At 36.3% G+C, this 14915-nt stretch overlaps 1 protein-coding gene across 1 annotated transcript in view; it reads left to right on the top strand.

Annotated features, from left to right (window-relative positions):
- UACA (uveal autoantigen with coiled-coil domains and ankyrin repeats) overlaps positions 1 to 14915 on the top strand; it is an 89375-nt gene that overhangs the window by 28578 nt on the left and 45882 nt on the right. The gene's annotated exons all lie outside the window — the stretch shown is intronic.

Here is a 14915-nt window from a genome sequence, read left to right as displayed (position 1 = left end):
AGTAGTAGTAGTAGTAGTAGTAGTAGTAGTAGTAGTAGTGGTAGTAATACTTAACTGCCATTTATCTTGCACTTACACTGTTTCAGTACTTTGGAGCAGACCCAAGGCATAAATATATTAACTCTAATTTTTCTAACTAGTGAAGTGGTTGAACTTTTACAGATGAGCATACTGAAGTTCAGAAGGTTTAAGTAATTTGACCAAGGTCATTAGCAAATAAGTGATCAAGCTGGGAACTCATTCCAGGGTTTTCTGATGCCAAATCCCTGCTGGCTGATAGGAATTCACTCAAAAATTGTCCACTGTACACTTTCTGGCCAAACGGTACATTCAGACAGGTTTTTAATGATGTTTTTAATAATGATAAATTAATGCTGCTTTTCCTTTGATTTTTCACATTTATTTGCAAAGAAAAAAAGCTTTTAGTTGCCAGCAGAGGGAGCCAGAAAGGTTGATACTTTAATAAAGATTTGGAATTCTCCAGGTTAGGAGTATTCATTCATAAGCAATTCTGTCGAACTCCTATTAAGAATAATTGTTTATATGAAATATGTATATAATATGTTCTCATTTTGATTTTAAAAGTAAATGTGTATTGTGTATGAAGAGACGTAAGAAAATACAGTTATTGTTATCTCAGCAGTGGTTTTGCTAGGTTATCTTTTCTTATTTTCCACCTTTTTTGGGGGCATACATATTAGTTACCTAGTTTTTCTACAATGAACATGTATTATGTAGCAAGAAATAACTCTTATTTGTGGTTTATTTGAGCAGTGTAGGGGCTACAAAATGGTTTTTAAAGTATTCTTTTTTAGTCTAAGATGCATCACTCATTTTAATGCATTATTAATTTACTTGGGAAATCTTTGTCTTATTGACGAGGTAAATTTAGGCCATTACTTATCTGAATCTTTAAAATTCTGAATTACTATAGCCTAAATTTAAGAAAATGTACCAAGTAAAAATAAAAAATGTATTGTTTTAGACTCCTGGTTGTCACACTAATAAGAATATTATAGAGTATAAAAGAAAACAATTCATTATCAATAACATATTTAATAGGATTTAGACTTAGAACTGAGTTTATGGTATCAGCTTTCTCTTGCATCTGTCTTATAGAATTAGTAAAAAGTATAAAATCCAGTTATCACTTCAGTGGAATGATTACTAAATAATATGTTCCTTTAATTGAAGTTTAAAATTAGTTAGTCTTGGAATTTGAATTTTAACTCTGCCACTTAATAGTTATTTAATGTTGGCAAGTTACTGAACCTCCCTAGGTTTCTTTTGCTTTATATGGGAAATGAAGATGGTAGTAAAAGTCTTTTTTGATTATAGTTGAGGACTATGTGAAGTGTTTATTATTATTATTATTATTTTTAAAGATTTTATTTATTTATTTGTCAGAGAGAGTGAGCACAGGCAGACAGAAAGGCAGGCAGAGGCAGAGGGAGAGGGAGCCCGATGTGGGACTCGATCCCAGGACCCTGGGATCATGACCTGAGCCAAAGGCAGCGGCTTAACCAACTGAGCCACCCAGGCGTCCCTGAAGTGTTTATTATTAACAATGAGTGTTAATTTATCAGGTTTGCAACTTTAGTTTTATTTTTGCCACAACCTCACTTCCAGCAACTAAACTGAATTGATTTATCCTCTACAGAATCCATATTTACCCATACCAATAGGTGTCACAGAAACATTGATCCATCATGAACTGTACTCACCTACAACTGTAGGCGTCTCATACTACAGTCAACTACCAAAATAATAGCCATGCATCACATATTTCTTTCCCTCTTAACCTTTTGCTTCATTCAATTTCTGTACTAACCAGCTTTCCTGCACAAACAACCCACAAATTTTGGTGGTTTATAACAATATTATATTACATGTAGCCTTTGAGCTACCTGTACAGAGCGGTTTGCTCACCTCCACACGTTTTCATTCTGAGACCCAGACTGAAGGAGTAGCCTCTGTCTGGATCTGCCATTTGCATGGTAGTGAGAACTCAGAGAGCTGGCTGCAACCAGCCAGTGATGGTGGTTGTGATTTAAGTGATGGCTCTTAAAGCTTTTGCTCAGGTATGCAGTGCGTCATGACTGCCAAAGCATGTCACGTGACTGGGCTCTGAGCAGGGAGGCATAGGGACAGATACTCTTCCCACTGGAAGTAAAAACAAGTTCTAAATCAGAGGCAGGCATGTGGAAGCCTCTTCCAAGGATGGGGTTGGTAAAAAGTGAACAATAATGTCACCTACCATGATTTGTCTTCTTCATCACAAATGCCAACTTTCTTCTCTTCTGCTTACAAAATATATTTTTCCCTTTGTTACGGGAAATACCTCAAGAATTCTTTCACTCACATTACTTTTGAAATCTAGAACCTCATTAGAATTTGTATGTCTTTTATGTATATAGATTTCCTTGATCCAGAAACCAGTTATCTTCTACTCTGTATCTTTCCAACATAACAGTGATGGAACAGTGATGGGACATTGACAGTAAACATTCCTGTAAAGAAGTGGGAAGGAGGGAGACACCCAGCAGTCACTGGGTCCCTGATGTTTAATTGTAAAAGTCGTGTTGGGTAAATATAACGAGGGCTCCTTTTTGTGGCACTAGGGGATGCTCCTTGATTTTGCCCTGGTTATGCTCCTGTGTATAGCTCCCTAGTCCATTGTTTTCCATGGCTCTCGACCATGCCCTTTGTAAGGTGTTTCCTTTAATATATCATCCTTCTCCGTATTTGAATCGAGTATTGAAGGGTATGCTCTTGTTGGCTGGGGAATGAGGTAAGGGTTGAACAGGTTTTCCTGGCCCGCTTCTTGCCTATAGAAACCTGGGGACCCAGGTTTCTATGATCTAGAAGAGTAACAGACTCAGCCCAGGCTGAGGGTTGTTTTGGAAGTTGCCTTATGTCTTTTTTTTTTTTTAACTATTTGGTTGAGTCAGACCCATGTGCTAATTACTATATCCTTGATTCTTTGGCATATGCCTTATTCTCTAGACTTCAATACAGCTATCTTGAGCTTATTGGGCTTCTGTGGGACCACATCCTTAGTCTCTTCCTGTGGGGAGTCCCCCTCTGAGCCATTTTGTTTCATTGAAAGGGTTTACTGGGTGAAAGGAAAACACTTGTTTCCTTTCCTCGCTTTTCACTGAATGGTTCTTTTGTACTTCAAGTGTGTATGTGTTTTCCACACCAGGCGATTCTCCAGTTCTCTGTGAGAATCAACCTGGTGTTCTGTAGTTTAACTTAATCTTGATACTGACTACCTAGAGTTAGCTCAGACCCCACAGGTTAAGGGCTCAGCCTTATGAGACTGTCCCCCTCTAACTTCGGACGCCAATCACAAGTCCAGTCTTTTCACCAAGTTATTTCATTTTTTACATGTTAAACAGTTTCATTTACCACTACATGATGTGGTTTGCCATTTTGCCAACCTCCAATAACCGTTCCTTGCTGTCCATCACCCAGCTTTGAAGCCCACATCACATGTTTTTATTATTTTTGGTCATGGTAGATTGTTAAGGTTGCACCCTGCTTCTGGTGGCAATGTCTGCAGGGTTCAGCTTTGTTGCAGTAATTACAACCATGGTTTTTCAGAATAACAAGTTTACATTTCCTACTATATGTTGTAGACTGTGGGTCAGCTCTGTAGAAGCAGCCTGTGGCTCCCCTCCAGAACCAAGGCTAAAGAAAAAGCCCTTATATGAGCTATTATGCTAGTCTCTTGACTGAATTAAGAAGGCTGGCACAAACTTGGACTATTGCTTCAAGTTTTTGCTTAGAGGTGATATGTATCACATCTGTTCACATTCTGTTGGGCAAATCATATCTCCTGGGTGATCCCCAAGTCAATAACCTAGGGATGGCCATTCTTTCCCTATGAGATGATACACAAATCACACATCTACATATGGAGAGATACATAAATATATATGTGTGTGTGTATAATAATAATCTTGCAAGGAAACAGGAATGAATAGTTTCAATAATAATAATACAGTCTACCACAACTTTGTCACGTAATTCTGGATGATGGACAAAAAATCAGAATATATATTTTAAATTTAGTCGTATATTACCTTAATATACTGTATCTGGGTTCTCCAGAGAAATAGAGCTAGTAAGAGATATTTGTTTATGTATCTATATCTATCTATGTGAGAGATACTTATTTACTGTAAGGAATTGGCTTACACAATTGTGGGGGCTAGAAAATCCGAAATTTTGTAAGGCAGGCGGGCAGGCTAGGAACTCAGGCAGGATTTCTATGTTACAGTCAATGAGACAGAATTGCTTCTTGTCAGGGAATCTTCAGTTTTTGCTCTTAAGGTCTTAAAGTGATTGTATAAGGCCTATCCACGTTATCAAGGATAATCTCCTTTCACTCAAGGCAACAGATTTTAGATGTCAGTCACATCTATAGACTACTTTCCTGGCAACATCTGGGTTCATGTTTGACAAAACACTGGGCACCATAGCTGAGCCAAGGTGATACAGAATTTACTGTCCATATATACGTAGTGCTATTTTGCAGATAGTAGAATATGAACATAGTGTTCTCTCTCATTGTAAACGACAAACAAATTAGCTTGATCATAGCTAATAAACTCAGTATGTTTTGGCTGAAGATAATTGAGCACCTAAAACAGGGCTTGGCAAACTATGGCCCACTGTTTGTTTTTAGAAGTAAAGTTTTATTGGAACACAACCATGCTTATTCTTTATATACTGCCTATGGCTGTTTTATTCCATAATGGCTGAGTTGAGTAGTTAAAATAGAGACTGCATGGCCTGCAAATTCTAAAATGTTTACTCTCCAGCCCTTTACAGAAAATGTTGGCCAACCCTTAATATATAGAAGTGTTTGCCAACCCTTAATATTGTGGTTCCTGTTTTGTCATGGCCTACTCCTAGCGCAGTATCTCTATTCAAGGATAAGTATATACTCATTAAACACTACAGTAGCAGTATTTTATTGTTTAAAGTCACAAATTTTATTAGATTCATAAAATTTAGTGGTTTCTTAATTTTTATTGCATTGCCATTCAGATTTTCTTTTAGATCACATATAGATTTAGTTTTTATGGCTAAAATGCATATGAATGCTGTTAGTTTAGGTGAATACTGGTGTATCTTTGGAAATGGAAAGTACTTTTTGTACAAAATTTTATCAGTTTCATATTATAATTACAGATTTCAATGTATCTATTTTCTTTTAAGGTGATAGAAAGGTATATTAGTGTGCCCAACTCATCCCCTTTTTCAATTATTTATTTTTATTTTTCATGCTCTTTTTTAAGATAATGGGTAAAAAAGTATTATTTCTCAACTTGTATACTATCGATAAAATTGAATCAGATACAAGATGTATATGTTTCCAAACCAAAGAGGAAATTGCAGCTTTAGTTAGTGGAGAGAGCCTAAACCCTGGCTTCAGACAGCCCTAGGTTTAAATCTAGTGGCTTAAAACAACAGCTACTTTATTTGGGGCTGACTGCATGGGTCAGCAATTTGAGCTGGGCTCTGTTGCATGGTTGTTCCACTGGTCTTCTCTGGGATAACTCATGTGGCTGTTGTCTTTTGGAAGCTCCTCTAGGGGTTGGTTGGTCTAAAATGGCCATACTGATATATCTGGCATATTATGCTAGCCAGCACTGCTAGCTGTCATGGTTGGGTGACTGGGATCCTGCTCTCTCAAGATCTCTTGTGCTCTAGGATAGCTTGTTCTTGCCGTGCTGGTAGTATGTCCAGATGGGGAGCTACAAGGTCTCTTGAGACCTAGATTCAGAAGTCCTATAAGGTCTTATGCCACATCCTATTTGTCAAAATAATTTACAAGTCCAGCTCAGATTTAAGGGATGAAGAAATAAATACCATCTGTTGATGGGAACCATGGCAAAGTCACATGGCACAAAGATGGGCTTATAGGAGTGAAAGGAATGAGTACTGGTGCAGGGTGCCTGCCTGGGTGGCTCAGTCAGTTAAGCATCTCTCAGGTCATGATCCCAGGATCCTGGGATCAAGCCCCACATTGGGCTCCCCACTCAGCAGGGAGTCTGCTTCTTCTCCTGCTCCTCCTGCTTGTGCTCTCTCTCTTTCTCTGTCAAATAAATAAATCTTAAAAAAAAAAATAAAAATAAATAAATAGTAGCTGCACAATTCACCACTGTAAACTGCTTAGTTTCTTTATGCCCTATTTGGAAAGAAATAACAATAGACTAGAAAAAACAGTATGACTTGAGTTCTTCTTAAAGTTTAACAATTATGTATATATAATGCACTTAAAGGTATTTCTGAAACAATTTTGATATTGAATCTTTAAATATTGTGCTTTTTATTATTTATATAAGTATTATGAGAGTAATTATTACCTTGGCTATGTATTTTTAACATGGGAGACATTTATTAAGACTCAAAGGAAGGATATCCTGCATAAAATAAGTGTGTACGAGGAGTTAGACTTTTGTGTAGAACTGTATTATTCATTCAGTAAGTAAAAAGAAAGCAATTAACTTCTGGTGTGTTTGCAAAACTACACATTTTCCTATAACCCTCTGTGTGTTTATATTTCTCATTTTAGATTTTAAAAATACTGGCCTGTAGTGTAAGGTTTCTATCAGGTTACTTCTTGATGAGTCTTTTGAGTACTTGCAACATATTTTTGTTTAGCTAATGTTTCCTTGCAAAGCCAAGAAAAAAATAGCCAAGCGAACAAAAAAATAGCTCTTATTTTTCATTGGGGTCAAATCTCATCAGAGGCTTTTTTTATAAGTATCTGTTTTGCTCTTGACTTTGTTAGGAATAAACACAGAATGCTTTCTAAATCTGTCCTGTTTTGAGATAAATATATATATATATATATATATATATATATATATATATTTATATATATCTCAGACATTGGCAAAAATGTTTGTTAAAACTCACCAGAAGTATTACTCTGTTCATTGGTTGTGTGTAGGTTTGGGTAGGAGGCATAATAGACCTTCCTAATAAACCTTATATTTAAATAATTTCACTCAGGGCACTTAGGCACTTAAAGAACTCTAATTTGAATACATTTTTCTATAACATTGTCTAGGGACAAAGTTTACTTTTCCCAAATAACCACTTGGTTAACATTCTAAATCTACTTCTGCGGCTTGAGAGCTCCATTCTTGTGTGATAAACATCATTTATTGTGTTTAAGATCTGCATTTATTTGGAATTTAATGCTTCTGCTAGTGAAGGAAGGTGAAATAAATGATATTACAAAACGAATGATACTTAGTAAAATCGGAGAGGTGATATCCTGTCTGTATTTGTCATAAACTCTTTTGGGTGCCTAGACAAGTTTTAGTAAAGGGACATTTCTTATAGGAACTTGTTACAGGAATTTGTTAAGGAACCCCTGCAATAGGGAGGGGTATTTATACAGCAAACTAGAATAGGCCCAAACCTAGTGGTCAGGAAATCTTATCAAAGCAGTGCTTGCTAAATCTTTCTTCTCCAGTTCTTCAAAGTTTTTTTTTCCCCTTTCAGATTTCATACCCACCTTCAGTCCTGAAGATGTTAGATTTATTATTTAAATAGTAATAATAATATTATTATTACCTTTTTGGTCTCCATGGTATTTTTATTAGAGAAATTCCATTAAAGAAGGATTTTGCTTGTTACTGTCTTGGTCAGAAACATGCTCGATGGCTTATAATTTTCCCTTTCCCCTATTTGTTTCACTGAGTCCTAAGTACATACTTCTAGTGGTGCAGTGGCAGCCTCGAGAGATAAAGAAAAGCGGATGGGGCATAATTAAATAAAGGTTAAAGAAAAATGAGAAAGGGAAGAGAGAGGGGCCAGGGATAGAGAAGCTGGATGTACAGCTTTTGTTTTTCTGGTTTATTTTAACATTCTTCTTTGCTTCTTCTATTATGTAAGCTCTAATTTGCTGGTTATATAAGGCGTTGGGGGGTGATAAATAACCTTTGGACCACATGGAATGGGGGAAATATTTTTAATTATCACCAATCCAATGAACTGTAGAACAGTTCTTAATTGTACAGCCTAATCTGTAAGGAATGTTTATGCTTCGTGAGCTTTGCTTTGTGCTCTTTGCTCAGTTTTCAGCTGCGGCAGAGCTTGTCTTGGGTTTAGTAACCTGGAATGTTGACAATTGTAGAGTACTATCAGTGTCTTTTCATTGGTTCAATTAGGTATTTAGGGCAGTTTGCCTAAACGTACATGTTGTTGAGTTTATATTTAGGATTTTTTTTTCCAACTGGAGAAGACTTTATTTAGTTGCCCCTATGTTCTTTTTATTTGAGGAGCCTTATCTTGTAGATGTGATTGTGAAATCCTATTTTTGGAGGTGCTGTTATTCCTTTTATGGAGGATTTTTTAGTGTAGTTCATTGCCAGGTTTGTTCAGCTTCCTAGGTCTGATGTGAGCGAGGTAGATTTTAATATCTATGATGTTAAAATAATTGATTAATCTTATAAACATTTCAAGGCAAGTTGAGATTTAGCTGGTTATTTTTAAATTCTTGGAAGTGAAAAAAAATAGTAAGCTGGGATGAACTTTTCTTTTTAGTCTTGATTCTAAAGTGGCCAGAAGATCCCTATGAAAAAGAATGGTCTTAGTTCTTGAAGAAATCTCTTTTGAAAAATGTGTAAGACACATGGGGAAACCCACTTTTAGGTCTGGTGGTACCTGCCCTCCCCTCCCTCATCTCATTCTGTGATCCTTTGTACTCATTATAGGTCAACTATGTTGGCCATCTTCCAAATACGCTAAACTCCTTTCACTAGTTGATGCCTCCATCAGAGATGGAAATTCTCACAGGCCGGCTGCTACTTTTCATTTGAATCCCGTCCTCAATATCACCTTCTCACAACTTTGGGGTTACCAGTCTATCCACTCTAATCAATCGCCAGCATTCTATCACATCTCCCCCTCTGTTCTCACCTGATACTTTTTGATTTCCTTAATTGTTTACCTTATCTTATCCTATTAGAACATCAAATTCCATTAGAAGAGAGCCTCTGGTAGTTTAAGGCTTTGATGGTTGTGATGGTTTTACGGGTGTATACTTATCCCCAAATGGGTGTATACTTATCTCCAAACTCACTGAGTTTATGCATTAAATATATACAGCTTTTTGCATGTCAGTCATGCTTCGATAAAGTGGTTTTTTAAAAAAGAGACTTAGGCTGGTTTATTCACTGCTGTATCCCTAGTGCCATTCATGACATGTAGTGGATGCTTCTAAAAAGTTTAGATGTGCAAATGTGGAAGTTTTCATCCTTTTTTTTTTTTGCTATAAAGGACATCTAAACTTAGGTTTAAAATACACTTGCATTTTTACATCAAAAATTTCTTTTCAGGTGATTAGAAAAGTGGAAACAACATAATTAATGGAAAGCACTGGACATAATAGGATTCTCGAATTATTCTGCAACTAATTACAATGGACAAAATTCCATGATCTCCTAGTGATTCAGTATCTGCATTTACAACATAAGAAACAGTGTTAACGTTTTCATGTGATGAGGCTTAGGAGGTTTGTAGGGGCAACACTGCTCAGGAAGTCATAGACTCCATTAAGGAATTTTGTCTTTGTCCTACAAGAATAGAAAAGTGCTGAAGCATTTTTAAACATTTCATAATTTTCAAAAAAGGTATGAATTTACAATTGATGTTAATATGAGGGAGTCATTGTCAAAACTTTTAAGTGACTTCTTTTATGTTGATTTGGAGTTTAAAGTTAACATCCCATTAGGTCTAGAAAGCAAAATAATTACTTGTGTTAGAATGTCCTGTGTATTCTCTAGAAACAGCTGTATTTTGACATTTACTATACATACTTTGGCTTTCTGCATTCTGAGTTTGATGAATATCTTTTTTTTTTTCAAAAGACTGCATGCAGTCCCTGACTTTAGAAAGATATTTGTTGTAATATCTAGTAAACATTAGTGCTCCTTAAAAAACTTACTGCTTCTTTTTAGAATGCTTCCGTTTGATATCACAGGGCTTATCTTGTTAGCATATGCTTGTGGACTCACAAAGGTATGTTGAAATGTTAATAGCTTAATGAGTAGAAAGGATGTGCTGCATTTCCTGCCATATCAATGAGTCTGCAAAGGGCATTGGTGTTTAAGCAATATAATGTAATATAGTTTACAAATTTATACGCCAACCAGATTCATTGGACCATGTATCAAGTGTGTGAAATATATAAAAGTTGAGAGAATAACTTACTATAATGAATCCAGATGAACCTATAACTCAGCTGGAACAATCAAGCTATAACCTATAGCTAATCTTGTTCAGTCTATACCCTCTCTGCCTTGTTTTTTTAAAATTATTATGTTATTGTGAGAGATTGCATTTCTTTCATTTTATTATTTCTATTTTTAGTTGTGCTAAAAAATAGGTACCGTTTACCATTTCACCCACTTTCAAGTGTACAGTTCAGTAGTGTTAAGTATATTCACATTGCTGTGTAATTGGTCTCCAGAATTTTTTCATCTTGCAAATCTGAAAAGCTATACCTTTTAAACAATAACTCTCTACTTCCTTCTTCCTCCAGCTCCCGGTTATCACCATTTTACTTCCTTTATTTTACCTCATTATGATTTGACTACTTCAGATACCTCATATAAGTGGAACTATACAGTATTTGTCTTTTGGGGGACTGGTCTGTTTAACTTAGCATAATGTCCTCGTGATTCATCCATGTCATAGCATGTGACAGGATTTCCTTCCATTTTATAGCTGAATAACGTTCATTGCGTGTATATATCACATTTTGTTTATCCTTTCATTCATCAACGGACATTTGTGTTACTTCCACATCTTGTCTATTGTGAATAATGCTGTTGTGAACATCGCTGTACAGATCCCTCTCTGAGACTTTGCATTAATCATGTACTAGTTCCATTTTAAATTTTTAAAAAATTTTTTGAGGAAATGCCATCCTGTTTTCTGTTGTAGCTACACCATTTTTCATTCCCACCAACAGTGCACAAGGGTTCCACTTTCTCCACATCCTTGTCAACACTTACTGTTTTCTGTTTTTTGATAGTCATTCTAATGAATGTGAAGTGATAGCTCATGATTTTGATTTGCATTTCCTTAATGATTAATCATGTTGAGCATCTTTTTGTATGCTTGTTGGTCATCTGTGTATTTTCCTTGGGGAAATGTCTATTCAAGTCATTTGCCCATTTTTTTTTTTTTTAAGATTTTTATTTATTTGACAGACAGAGATCACAAGTAGGCAGAGAGGCAGGCAGAGAGAGGAAGGGAAGCAGGCTTCCCGCTGAGCAGAGAGCCCGATGTGGGGCTTGATCCCAGGACCCTGGGATCATGACCTGAGCTGAAGGCAGAGGCTTTAACCCACTGAGCCACTCAGGTGCCCCTGCCCATTTTTAATTGGGTTATTTGTTTCTTTGTTACTGAGTTATAAGGGTTCTTCATATATTCTGCGTATTAGCCCTGTATCTAATATAATTTGCAAATATTTTCTCCCATCCCATAGGTCGCCCTTGCACTAATTTATTGATTGTGTCCTTTGGTGTACAGAAGTTTTTAAGTTCAGTGTAATCCCATTTGTCTGTCTATTTTTGCTTTTGGTGTCCTATCTAAGAAATCATTGTCAAATCCAGTGTCATGAAGTTTCCTCTCTATAATTTCTTTTAACAGCTTTGTGGTCACATCTTAAATTTAGGTCTTAAACATTTTAAGTTAATTTTTGTATATGGTGTAAGATAAGGGGCCCAACTTCATTATTTTGCATGCGGATATCTAGTTTCCCCAGCACCATTAGTTGAAGAGACTCTCCTTTCCCCAGTGAGTAGCCTTACAACCTTGAAGATCATTTGACAACATACATGAGGGCTTATTTCAGTAGTTCTCTATTTTGTTTCATTGGTCTACGTGTCTGTCTTTATGCCAGTACCACACTTGTTTTGATCACTGTAGCTTTATAATATGTTTTGAAATCATTAGTATGAGACCTCCAATTTCGGTTTTCTTTTTCAAGATTATTTGGCTATTTGAGTTCCCTTGAGATTCAATATGAATTTTAAGATGTTTTCTGTTTCTGGAAAAAAAAAAAGGCATTGGAATTTTGACAGGGATTATATTTAATCTGTAGATTGCTCTGGGTAGTTTTGATATCTTAACAGTATTAAGTCTTCCAAGCCACAAACACTGCCTTTCCATTTATATGTGCCTTCTTTAGTTTCTTTCAGCAATGTTTTGTAGTTTTCAGTGTACAGATCTTTCACATCCTTGATTAAGTTTGTTTTTAATGATTGTATTTTTTTAAATATTTTTATTTATTCAGAGAGAGCACATGAGAGTGCACAAGCAGGGAGTGTGGCAGAGGGAAAAGGAGAAGCAGGCTCCCTGCTAAGCAGGGAGCCAGATGTGGGGCTCAATACCAGGACTCTGGGATCATGACCTGAGCTGAAGGCAGATGCTTAACCAACTGTACCACCCATGTGCCTCAAATTATTGTATTCTTTCTAATGTTGCTCTAAGTGGAAATGTTATCTTAATTTCATTTTTGGGTTGTTCACTGTTAGTCATAGGAACACGGTTGATTTTCTGTGTGTTGATTTTGTATCTTGAAACTTTGCTGAATTTGTTTATTCTAACAGTTCTTTTTCTTGTGGAGTTTTTTTGGGTGTTTTTACATACAAGATCATGTCATCTACAAACAGAGGTAATTTTACTTCTTTCTTTCTAGTTTTTATAAAATTTCCTTTTTTGTTTTGTCTAATTGCTCTGGCTGGGACTTCCAAAACTGTGTTGAATAAATGTAGTGAGAATGGGAAAAGCTGATCTTAGAGGAAAAGCTTTCTTCTTTCACCACTAAGTTGTCAGCTTTTCATATATGGCTTTTTAAAGCCCATATATGGGCTTTTCATATATGTCCCTTATTATGTTCAGGTGGTTTCCTTCTATTTCCAGTTTGTTGAATGTTTTTATCATGAAAGATGTTTGAATCTTGTCTAATGCTTTTTCAGCATCAAATGAGATGCTCATGTGGTTTTTGTCCTTAATTCTGTTAATGCGGTGTATTATATCGATCAGTTTTCATACGTTGAACCATCCTTGCATTCCAGGAATAAACCCTACTTGGTCATGGTGTGTAATCCTTATAATGTGCTGTTGAATTCAGTCAGACCTCTGATTGTTTTCTTTTTGAAGCAAAAAGCAGACATAGGCAGTAAGCTGATAAATAAACATGATACGATGGCAGTTACTGATGGGTATTATGAAGAGACGTAAAACAGGGCAAGAAGGTTAAGAGTGGTAGGAGCAGGGGCACCTTGCTGGCTCAGTAAGTAGAGCATGCGTTTCTTGATCTTGGGGTCATGAGTTCAAGCCCACGTGGGGTGTGGAGCTTATTTAAAAAAAGTGGTAGGAGTAGAGTGAGGCTGGGGTTGTTTAGATATGAGGTTTGGGAAGCCCCCTGAGGAAATGTCTTTTTAGAAAGTGAGAGAAGAATCTATAGGCATGGGGGACAGCAAAGATGGGACTTAGAGCTTTTGAGAAATAGCTAGCAAGGAGGGTGTGAGAGTAGGAACAGGAGATTGTGACAGAGAATGGAGAGGCTCAGTACGTCAACAGTAGAGGAGGGCACATAAATCCTGTCTTCCTGATGCTTAACATGGACAGTTCCTTACATGTTATTATTACTTGTTATAGATTTCCTCCTTTTTATTTCCTTTACCTTTGCAGTCCTATTTCTAGATAGAATGTGCTTGCTTTGTTAACCTAAGGACAGGGCCTGAGTTTCATCCCAGATTTCCTTTGTAGAAGAGTGAAATAGAATGAGTGGAGTCTCAAGGTCTAGCCAAGACTCCATTGTGATGTCTAATGTGATTTGGGGAAAAGAAATAATTGTCTCAATACATTACGGTGTATGAAGTTACATATTTTATAATTAGAATATGTGCTTAATATTATAAAGTTAGTAGGAAGTGGATTGCTTGATGAAGTTCATAACAGTTTTTAACTGGCGGCATGATCTATAGTATAGCAGTTAACCTCCTTCCTATAAACACTTGTGTTGGAATGTTTTGCATTGCCATGAAACAGTTTTCCCAAATTCATCTTTTCGGAGGAAGTATAAATTACTGTCATGCTCCCATGGTAACAGAAGGTAAAAAACAGCCTGGAACTCGCAGATGTTTGTTGTTTTCCTTGATAATGGAAGGAACTTTGGTACAAGTATTGTTAAACGTCATAAAGAATGTAGAGAAGTGGTCTGCTTTGTCCCCAAATGGAGTTGTATTTACAGTCTGGCCCAGTGTTCAATATGCATTTGCCTCCTTTAGTAAAAATCTGCTTATTTTTTTATAATTCCTGAATCCAGATAATTTGATTTTCAACTGATAAAATATTTACTTGTCATATCAGCCAGGGTGCTAAACTTAGAAATTAAGAGTAGTGAGTTAAATTTAAAATTTGTTGAAAGTATTCATCATAACGCAGTCTCCTTAGTGTCTTGGCAGTGCCTCTGGCTCTTCTCATTTCTCATGTTAGAAGACAGACTGGCAGCGGTTGTAAACTGAAACCTGGTTGTATGCAGTGAGCCTGATAGGGCTATGAAGGAAAATGGAGAAAATTTGAAAACATTATTCTGTGTGTGTGTGTGTGTGTGTGTGTGTGTGTGTGAAATTAGAGTATGACACATTTGCTTAAAATAGCATTTTATATTCTGTTTATCAAAGCAATTATAACTTCATGATAGATCCTAAGACTGAAACTGGTTTTAAACACCGTCTTGTGGAATAGCCAAATTTGCCTCTTAACAGTATTGTCATAACGTCACTCGATGTATAATAAGCACGTTTTACAATGTGTTTTGAGTCGTTTGTCTCCTGTAGACCTGAAATCTATTACTCAGAGGAGAA

Source organism: Martes martes (assembly GCF_963455335.1).
Source record: "Martes martes genome assembly, chromosome: 7".
In the NCBI taxonomy this organism is placed as follows: domain Eukaryota; kingdom Metazoa; phylum Chordata; class Mammalia; order Carnivora; family Mustelidae; genus Martes; species Martes martes.
This window is presented reverse-complemented; position numbering and strand designations above follow the sequence as displayed.